This window comes from Peromyscus maniculatus, chromosome 9 (genome assembly GCF_049852395.1).
Source record: "Peromyscus maniculatus bairdii isolate BWxNUB_F1_BW_parent chromosome 9, HU_Pman_BW_mat_3.1, whole genome shotgun sequence".
NCBI classification, from domain to species: Eukaryota; Metazoa; Chordata; class Mammalia; order Rodentia; family Cricetidae; genus Peromyscus; species Peromyscus maniculatus.
In genome coordinates this window covers 42,759,022-42,768,546 of record NC_134860.1, presented here as the reverse complement: position 1 = coordinate 42,768,546, position 9,525 = coordinate 42,759,022, and the positions used below count along the sequence as shown (strand labels likewise).

Below are 9,525 nucleotides of genomic sequence, written 5' to 3'. Positions count from 1 at the left end.
GAGAGCTTGAAGCACTCACTCCTAAATGGGATGTCTTCACCAAAGCCCTTCCCTCAAGGCTCAGGGATCTATGTGGAAGATGGAACAGAAAGTTTATAAAAGCCAGAAGTGATAGCGGACTCCAAGGAAACAGTGTCTTCCATGCACAATGGGACTGATGCACATATGAACTCACAGAGACTTTTGCTACATGTCCAGACCTGCATAGGTTCAAGCCAGACAGGGTCCCAACACAGAGAGGGGTTCCACCCCTAATCCAAAAGACATCTTCAATTGATACTCACTAAAAGGAAAATCAGTTTTTTCCAATGGAGTGTCACTGGGTATATCAACCACCCTTCAGGGCAGGCCCCATGCTCAGAAGTAGTTGGCCAAAACAAACAAACAAACAAACAAACAAACAAACAAACACCCCTCTATGTTTCTTTGGGCTTTTTGTTTCATTTTTGCTTATTGGCTTTTTGTTGGTTGGTTTTTATTTTCATATTTGTGTTTTTGTCTTTTTTTAAGAGAGAGAGAGAGAGAGAGAGAGAGAGAGAGAGAGAGAGAGAGAGAGAGAGAACACAAAGCTGGATGAGTTGTATGGGTAGGGAGGTGGAGAGAATCCGGAAAGGAGTTAGGGGAGGGGAAAACATAATCAAAATATGTTGTATGGAAAAAACTTTTTAATATAAAAAAAACAGCAACATTATGGGATTGACATTTAAATTGGTAAAGGTGGATGAAATTAGACTACCCAGATTAATGAGGAGTGACTTGGCTCCATACAAGCTGTTGAAGTTCTTCAGAGAAAAGACTAGGTCCTGAAGTAGAGGAAGTTCTTCCTCTAGGCTGCCTTCACACTGTTCCAATCTAGACAGAATTGCTAGCAGATTTAAGGACACAGCCCCACAATCACACAATATCTGTCTTATATACAAATATATATATGTTTATATATGTTGATATTTTATTTATACTGAAATGTGATTTTATTTGTATGTTAATAAATAAAGTTGCCTGGGGGTCAGAGCTAATAACAAGCCGTAGCAGAAGTCTGGTAGTGGTAGCACACGCCCTTAATCCTGATCACATGACAGGCAGATCTCTGTGTGTTCAAGGATACCACCAGCATGGAGACACATGTCTTTAATCTCAATACCAACCATAGAAGACCTGGAGGTCTATATAGATGGGCAGTGAAGAGGAGGTCATGTGGTTGGGTTTACAACCAATAAGAAGGCAGAATAGAAAGTCAATAAAAAGGATGATCACACAGGAAGTAGGTCTCTTGCGGAGAGGTAGGACAGCAGCGGCAGTGAAGGGTAAGGTTTTGAATCTCAGCTCTTAGCTATTGCTCTGACCTCTTGGCTTTTAACTCTGTATTTGGCTCTGTGTTTCTTATTTAACAAGACGGTTACATCTACATTTATATAAGGTATTTAAGGGGTGTTATGTATACACCTACTTTTTATTTATTTATTATTATTTATTTATTTATTTATTTATTTATTTTGGTTTTTCGAGACAGGGTTTCTCTGTGTAGCTTTGCACCTTTCCTGGAACTCACTCTGTAGACCAGGCTGGCCTCAAACTCACAGAGATCCTCATGCTTCTGCCTCCTGAGTGTTGAGATCCAAGGTGTGCACTACCACCACCAATGCAGTAGGCTATTTGAAGGAGCTTCCCAGTTGATTTTTGCTGGATGTTTTGAGTGCCTACTTTGATGATGGTTTGCATTCTCTCTCTCTTCTTTTACCCTGGACTTCTATATACTTAATAAACTTGCTCATTCAAACCAGCAAGTATGGCTATTGTAGGTCATTCTTGACCATATAGAACAATACTATGGAGAAATATTAGATCAAATATTCCAAAACAATGGGATTGAGGAAAATGTGTCAAAGATTTGCACTAAGATTGATATTGTCACAGCAATGCCTTCTTTCCTTCCTTCCTTCCTTCCTTCCTTCCTTCCTTCCTTCCTTCCTTCCTTCCTTCCTTCCTTCTTCTCCTTTCCTTTTCCCCTCCTTCTTCCTTCTTTTTCCCTCCCTCCTTCCTCCCTCCCTTTCCTCCTCCCTCCCTCTATTTCCTCCATTCCTTCTGATAAGTTATGTATCTGAGGTTGACCCCAAATTTGCTATGTAGTTAAGAATGACTTGAATTTCTGAGGCTAGGATGAACTTCTGAGGCTAGGATTGTAGGCATATACCACCAAGTACTGTTTTACGTGGTGTTGGGGATCAAACCCAGGGCTTCATATATATTAGACAAGCACCAACTAAACTATATCCTCAGCTCACAGGATGGTCTCTCTTATGAGATTAAGAAGCACCATTTGTGGTTTCAACCATACTGCTCTTGAAGCAGAACACTTAGCACAATAAACCCAGTTACTTGGGTCTAAAGTAGCATAGTGTCAAAGTTGGAGGGTAAAATCCAGGAGCTATGTTTAAAAGGAGAGTACACACCAAACATTATCCAGCATATGCTATGTTCCACATACTGCACTAAGTTCTTCATCTGACCCCACTGAATCTTCATAGCCACTCTGGGAACAGGTATGTCATTCCCAATTTACAGACTGGAAAGTGAAATTTGGAGGTTAAATAATTGTGGGAGCCCACAGAGGATCCCTAGTGAGATCTTACTCAGGGTCAGAGAATCTGAGCTTGCTTTATCCAGCATGGTTGCATAAGGGGATGATTTGGCCATGGACATGTTTACCAGGTGTTTGGAAGGGTCTACATTTGGCTGTACCATATGCTTGATCTTGCAAGGGGGAGGTCTTTTGCCTCTCCCTTTGGCATATTGTAAAAAGTCCTTTTGAATAAATGAAGAGGCTGTTGGGTATTGACCCAGACCCTCCCAAAGCTATCCTGTGTTTCTGTTTTCTTATCATCATCTAGGTCTCTCTTTCTATCTGATATTTTCTTATCCCTCTCTCCTCCACCTAAGAACCCTTCCATAGATGGGAGCAGGTCGGAGCTGGTCTCCCACAGACTCCCACAAATAATGTGCCTTAAATTCACTCCATTAAAAATAGAAATGGAGTACAGCAGTCTGTCTCTAGATCCCATGCTTTGGGCCACCACTCTAATGGAGTAAAACCAGACAGAAATTCCACTCTGGTTGCAATAGTGACCAAAGCAAAAACAAATGCTACAAAAAGTAAATAAGAAGAGACACCCACTGCACTTCCTGAATTACCTTGTGAGAATAAATACACGGTACGGGACTGGAGTGTGTATGACTTAATCTCTTGTCTTAGCAATGTGTAAATAGATTATACAAGTTTAGGTTTGAGAGGAACCATGTAGTTCAGCTAATGCAGCTTCACTAGAAAAGCAAATCCTCTAGCTTCCCGAAGGAAAGCAATGTGACCTATGCTTGAAGACAACCTGTGAAGACAGTGTGCCTTTTTTGGTGATTGCTGGTGTATGTGGTGTGTGTGTGTGTGTGTGTGTGTGTGTGTGTGTGTGTGTGTACAGGAGCATGTATGCATACATGTGGAAGCCAGAAGTCAATGCCATTTGTCTCCATCAGTAATTCTCTATCTCATTTTTGAGACAGGGTCTCTTGCTGAACCTGGAGCTCACCAACTTGGCAAGACTAGCTGGCCAGTGAGCTGCAGGGGCCCTTTTATCTCTGCCTGGCCTCACCCTCCCTATGCCAGGATTACAGGTGCTCACTAACCACACCTAGCCTTTGCTGGGGACCCCAGATCAGGTTCTCATGCCTGTGTGACAAGCCCTTGACCTACTGAGTCATCTCCCCAGCTGGGTCTTCTCGTCCTTCATGTCACAGTCCACTTTACCTGCACTTTCTTGGCTGGCCTCAGCCCTACCCTCTCCAGTAGAGCCTGTTTGCTGCCTGTACATAGAGCGGTGTGCACAGCAAGGATGGGGAAACCAAGCCTTTCCTCACAAGATGACACAGAGCCCCTCCCACCCACCCTCTGCTCATCCCACCTTCACAGATGTGGTCCTGCTCTCCCACCATCCTATCACGGCTGAATGATGTGGCTGCATCCCTGCTCTAGTTCTGTCCCTGCTGATTTAACAAGGATGAGATGGCCCCCAAGCAACCATGCTTTGCCCCAACTCATTTTGTACTGCGATTAAATGTATACTCAGATCTATTGAAGTAGAATCGAATTAAAGCCTGGAATTTTCCTCTCCTGAGGCTAAATTTAGAACGTGATGGTGAATATTTCTCTCAATTATTGTTTTCAGTTTTTTTCTGTATAATATGTGAGCATGTCAGGCTGTGAATTTCTGTTGTTCATATTAATCAATTACATGTAATTTGTTTATACAGTATTTTCTTCCATATCAAAAATAGAAGACACTGCCCCAGACAGGGCCAAAGCTTTTCAAAATCAATAACCAGTACTTCTTCGATATATAATTCAATCAATTGCAACTCCAACTAAGTACTAAATAAGATTAGCTTTTTATCTTATTTATGAAAATATCATGAAGATGTTTATAAAATTCAAAACCCAGCATATTTAAGATATACTATTGATTTTCAAACTGTTTTAAGATACTTTTTTTTTTAAAAAAAAAAAAATCAAACTTCTGGTTTTAAGAGCTTTGGAAGGTTAGCCCATGCTAACTCCCAGGGATCAGTGATTTCTACATCCTACCAAGAAAAAGTGTCACCCACTGCTAGGGTGGTCCTCACCAAAGCAGGAGAGGTGGGAATGGTTCGGAAAGGCTGTAAATGAAAGCAAAGCAGCCTGGAGACTTGCTTTTCATCTGTGGAAAGGGACTCTTTTTTTTTCTCCATTTTTCTTTATTAAGAAATTTTCTACTCACTCCACATGCTATCCACAGACCCCCCTCCCACCCCCAGCCCTCTTTCCAAAGCCACCCCACATCCCCCAAATCGAGGTCTTCCATGGGGAGTCAGCAAAGCCCAGCACACTGAGCCTAGGCAGGTCCAAGTCCCTCTCCACTGCACCAAGGCTGTGCAAGGCTTCACACCACAGGCACCGGATTCCAGAAGCCTGCCCATGCACCAGGGACAGATCCCGATCCCCCTGCCTGGGTGCCCCCCAAACAGTTCAAACCAAACAACTGTGGAAAGGGACTCTTAACTGACTGACCTTATTAAAGTCCATGGCACGTGGACTACTGGGATTTACATCTGGCTCCTCTGCTCAGAAGTTCGATTTTCACAGTGAACTTCACACATTTTTGGTCTCAACCCTCTGCATTCGGTTTGCGATGAGTTCTGGGTCTGTTGCGGTCATGTGTAAATCTCAAAATGCGATAAACAGCCATAGGCTGAAAACAAATGTGTAAGAAACAATTTCATCTGAATATAGAAAGTATTCATTTTTATTGATATAAAACAAGAATGTACTTGAGTGTGCAACTCCTTTTAAAGATGAAGCAAGTACTTTGGGGATAGCCTCATCATGTTTTGCCTTTCTTTACCATTCAAAATATTTCAGGGAAATGAAACCAAAAATTCTGTTCATTAGTTGGGACTTAACTGATTACAAATGACGGAAACTCCTACTCAAATCACCACAAATAAAATAATACTTAATAGTTTAAGTAATTGAAATATTGAAGAATAGGTCTCAGGCATGGCTGGATCCAGGAGCCCAAACTCTGATATCAGGACCTCCTCTCTCACGTAGGAATGGCTTTCTTGCTCTCATGTGTGGGCTTTCCTTCTAACAGTGACAAGATGGATCTTCAGCAGGTTCCATAGGCTCTCAGCAAGCTGTCTTGCATGCAAATTGTAGTTTAGCATATATAGAAAATCCACTTTTCTGAGGCTTTCTATCATGGTAGAATAAATTCTGCCCCTGGGCATTGCTTCCAAAGCCACACACCTAACCTGCTTCTTCTCCACCCTCATTACCATCAAGCCTCCTCTTTGCATATCATCTCAGCTACGTTAGTCTTCTGCCCACTTCTCAGGCTTCCTGAGCGCAGGAGATAGTCCCCGTGTCTTCTGCCAGAGACATTTCTCTTTGCATCTTTAAAACAGTCCATTGCTTAACTTGATTAAAATTTTCCTCAGTCTTTTCCTCTTAGAGTCCTTCTCTAACTATTCTGCCCAAATCAGGGATTTCCATCCACTTACCTTGGTTCATCTCTCTTTATATTCCTCTCACTACCTGATATACAGGTTTTCCTTATTGTCCATTCTTTCTGATGTGCTTTAGTGTAATATGTAGTTATGAAGGGTGAAAACTCCACCTGTTTTTCCTATGCCCTTCTCAGTGTTTAAAGCAGTGTCTACTCCGAGGTAGACACACAGTAATAGTTGAAGGAGTAATAAAATGAATGAATAAGGTTGGGCTAGGAGAGATGGGAAAGGGCCTCTCCATAAGGTGCCTTGATGCTAAGCTAAAGAAGTTGGTTTCTTTCCTTGACAATAATGGAGTTATTAAGTGGTGGGCGACACAGAGGAGTTAGAGGAGCTCACCTTAATTTGTAGATGGATGCCTCTCAGAACAGTGCAGAGCCTCTGACAGGATGCCAGAATGGGCCAGGTCAGCAGCCTTGCAATCATAAGTGAGATACCAAACCGGGATATATAGAGGACTATAGAGGAAGGATGGGTCAAGAAAATGTAGGAGACAAAAATGTAAGCAACGGAAAGGTGATGGCGCTTGGGGAGAAGGGAAAAAGTGCTGCTAGGGTAAATGCTGCGCTCCTTGGGCAGCAGGAGGACAAGGGTGGTTCTGACACGCTCTTTGATGGAGCTGTCTGCTCATCACTTGAACATGGGAAGCTGAGACACAGAAGGGAACTTAGGTGCCAGATACGGATTCAGAGTCACTGGAAAACAGGAAGTAGCTGAAATCATGAGAAAGGAGAGGTTCTTGGACAAAATGCCATAGACTTCTTACTGGTTTATATATAAGATTTTTTTTTTCACAAACATGGCTATGCTTTTTCTATGTAACTACATCATGTCTTTTATATTTTTTTGGCTATGAGCCTAGCTTTTAACAACTGAGCCATCTCTCCAGCCCTACATCATGTCTTTCAAAGTCAGACAATACATATGATGCTTGGTATTCCTCACAAATAATTTTTCGTTAGACAATGGTATTTTCATAAAACTCCATGCAATCATAGATAGGATCTTTGGCTTATGGAAACATGCAGTTGAAATGGAAGTGTCTTGCAAGAAAAGAGCCGTGTAACTTCAGAAAATGTCATCTTAAACTTCTGGCAAAAAAATAAATTAAAATTTACAGTGTGATTTCTCTCAGTTATGTTGCTAACTGATCATCATAGCAAATAACACAGCTGAGCTGTGGTTATCCAAGTTCTATTTTTCTTTCTCAAAGTGTTGACTTTGAGACATCATGGAGGTACACATGGAGAAGGCAGGGCATGACTACTGCTGAATGAAGATAATCCATTAATGCCTGCCAGCTGACATACAGCTCAAATTCTGCAAGTGTGGCCTGCAGGGTTGAAAGGAAGCATGATGAGAATTGCCTTCCTCCTCTCCTCCACCTCAGCAGAGCCATATACACTTCTTCCTTATTCTCATTGTCCTTCTCTAGGGCAGCCATGTCCTCATGGACCTCAGAAAACTTTCCCTTCTCCTTCCCTTCACTCAAATACCAGTGAACAAAGGCATGCTTGGCTTACATCAGGTCAAATCTGTGGTCTAGGCAAGCCCAGGTCTCAGCAATGGCTGTGGTGTTGCTCTGCACGCACAGAACCCATGGTATGTTGGCCAGCTCTCTACTAGGGGCCACAATAGAAGTCTGGTAATTAATGCCAACATTGAAGCCAGTGGGGTATAAATACACAGTGTGGATGATGTATTTGGTTTCGATGGTGGCAATGACAACATCTACATCTTTGGGGACCATATGATCATGGTACAACAGGCAGCAAGCCATGCATTTACCATAGTGAGGGTCACAGTTCATCATCTGGTTGGCTGTCTCAAAGTAAGTACTGGTGATCTTTCTTGCAGGTAGTTGCTCATAGTAAGCTTTTTTCTTTCTTTCTTTCTTCTTCCTTCCTTCCTTCCTTCCTTCCTTTCTTTCTTTCTTTCTTTCTTTCTTTCTTTCTTTCTTTCTTTCTTTCTTTCTTTCTTTCTTTTTTTTAGCAGAGATGACAGGAGTAGGAGTATATGTGGTCAGGAGGAAGTGGATTTAGGGACAGGGCAATAAGTTGGCCTAGAATTTTATAAGATCAGTGTTCAGGGAGAAGAAATGGTAAAAGGTAGTCTAGTTAGAAAGGCAGTTAAGGTAGTTTGGACAATTAATATCAAGGTGTCTATGACAAGTACTATAGATGGCCTCGTTGTCCACCATCAAGGCACAGATAGAGTGCTCCAGGATGGTGTGGGTGGCGAGGATGGAGGTGGATGACTCATACATGACTGTGGAACTAGGTAAACAGGGGACTCCAGCTTTGACTTCTTGATATAATCAAGAGGGAGACATTTCATCAGTAGGGAGGTGAACCCAGAGCCAGTTCCCCCACCAGAGCTCTGGAAAACCAAAAAACCCTGAAGACCTCTACACTGGCAATTTACCTTATGAATTAAACCCGGATGATCTCATCAAAGATGTCATCTCCAAGATGATCACTGGGTCATCGACCTCTTTGCCAGTGGTGTATTGCCCTGGGGCATAGGCATTAGCAGCATTTTGATTACCTCTGATGAACTGCTCTCTGCAGAAGAGCTGGTGCTAAATGCCAGTGGAAAAAAATCCATCAATGACCATGGATCTTAGCTCTGTAACACCACTCTGAGCACATGCTTGCCAGTGTCCACTTCACTGAAGAAGGTGCTAAAAAAGTCCTCCCCATCCAATGGTCCTATTTTTTGGTATCTGGCCACTCAACTAGATACCAAGTTCTAGGCAACAGCAATTCCAGAAGGCATTGCCAATCAGGGGACCAGCCTGGCCAATGTGGATAGAATTGTACTCATGCATGATAGTTACAGGTTAGGAGGTGAAGACAAAGGACACAAGGTCCTGGTTACCATTCCCAACAAACTAAGAATCATGGTGAGTTGTGCATTGGTTCTAATACTTTTCAACAAATGTCTTCTCCCATCTTTATCTTTATTCTTACAAACAGTTACCTAAAACTTACAAGAGACTTAAGTAATCTTAATCATAGTTTTTTTTTTTTTTTTTTTTTTTTTTTTTTTTTTTTTTTTGTGGAGTGGGAGGGGGCAGGATCTTACCATGTTTCCTAGACTAGTCTCGAAATCCTAGGCTCAATCTATCCTCCTGCCTCACCCTCCCAGATAGGCAGGGCCATAGGCTCACAACAGTTACATTTAATGAGTACTTAACTTACTCACCCAATGCCCAGCACTCTATATGTGTTATCTCCTCTTGGCCCTGTGAGGAAAAGTTAGGCTTCTAACAGAGGAGAGACTGATTCTCAGGCGTGGTACAGCACCACAAAAGTGGTGCAGCTTATCAAGATCAGAACCAATATTTGACGTCATCTTGCTCCCTGAGAAGATGTGTTCTGAGTTGGGCTCTCATGTCTCACTGTGTATCCCAGGCTGACCTTAAACTCC

The 9,525-nt window shown here is 42.3% G+C and overlaps 1 pseudogene; it reads right to left on the bottom strand.

Annotated features, from left to right (window-relative positions):
* Nucleotides 1-7,300: 7,300 nt before the first annotated feature.
* Nucleotides 7,301-8,495, bottom strand: LOC121832150 (tubulin alpha-1C chain pseudogene; annotated as a pseudogene).
* Between the last annotated feature and the right edge of the window lie 1,030 nt (nucleotides 8,496-9,525).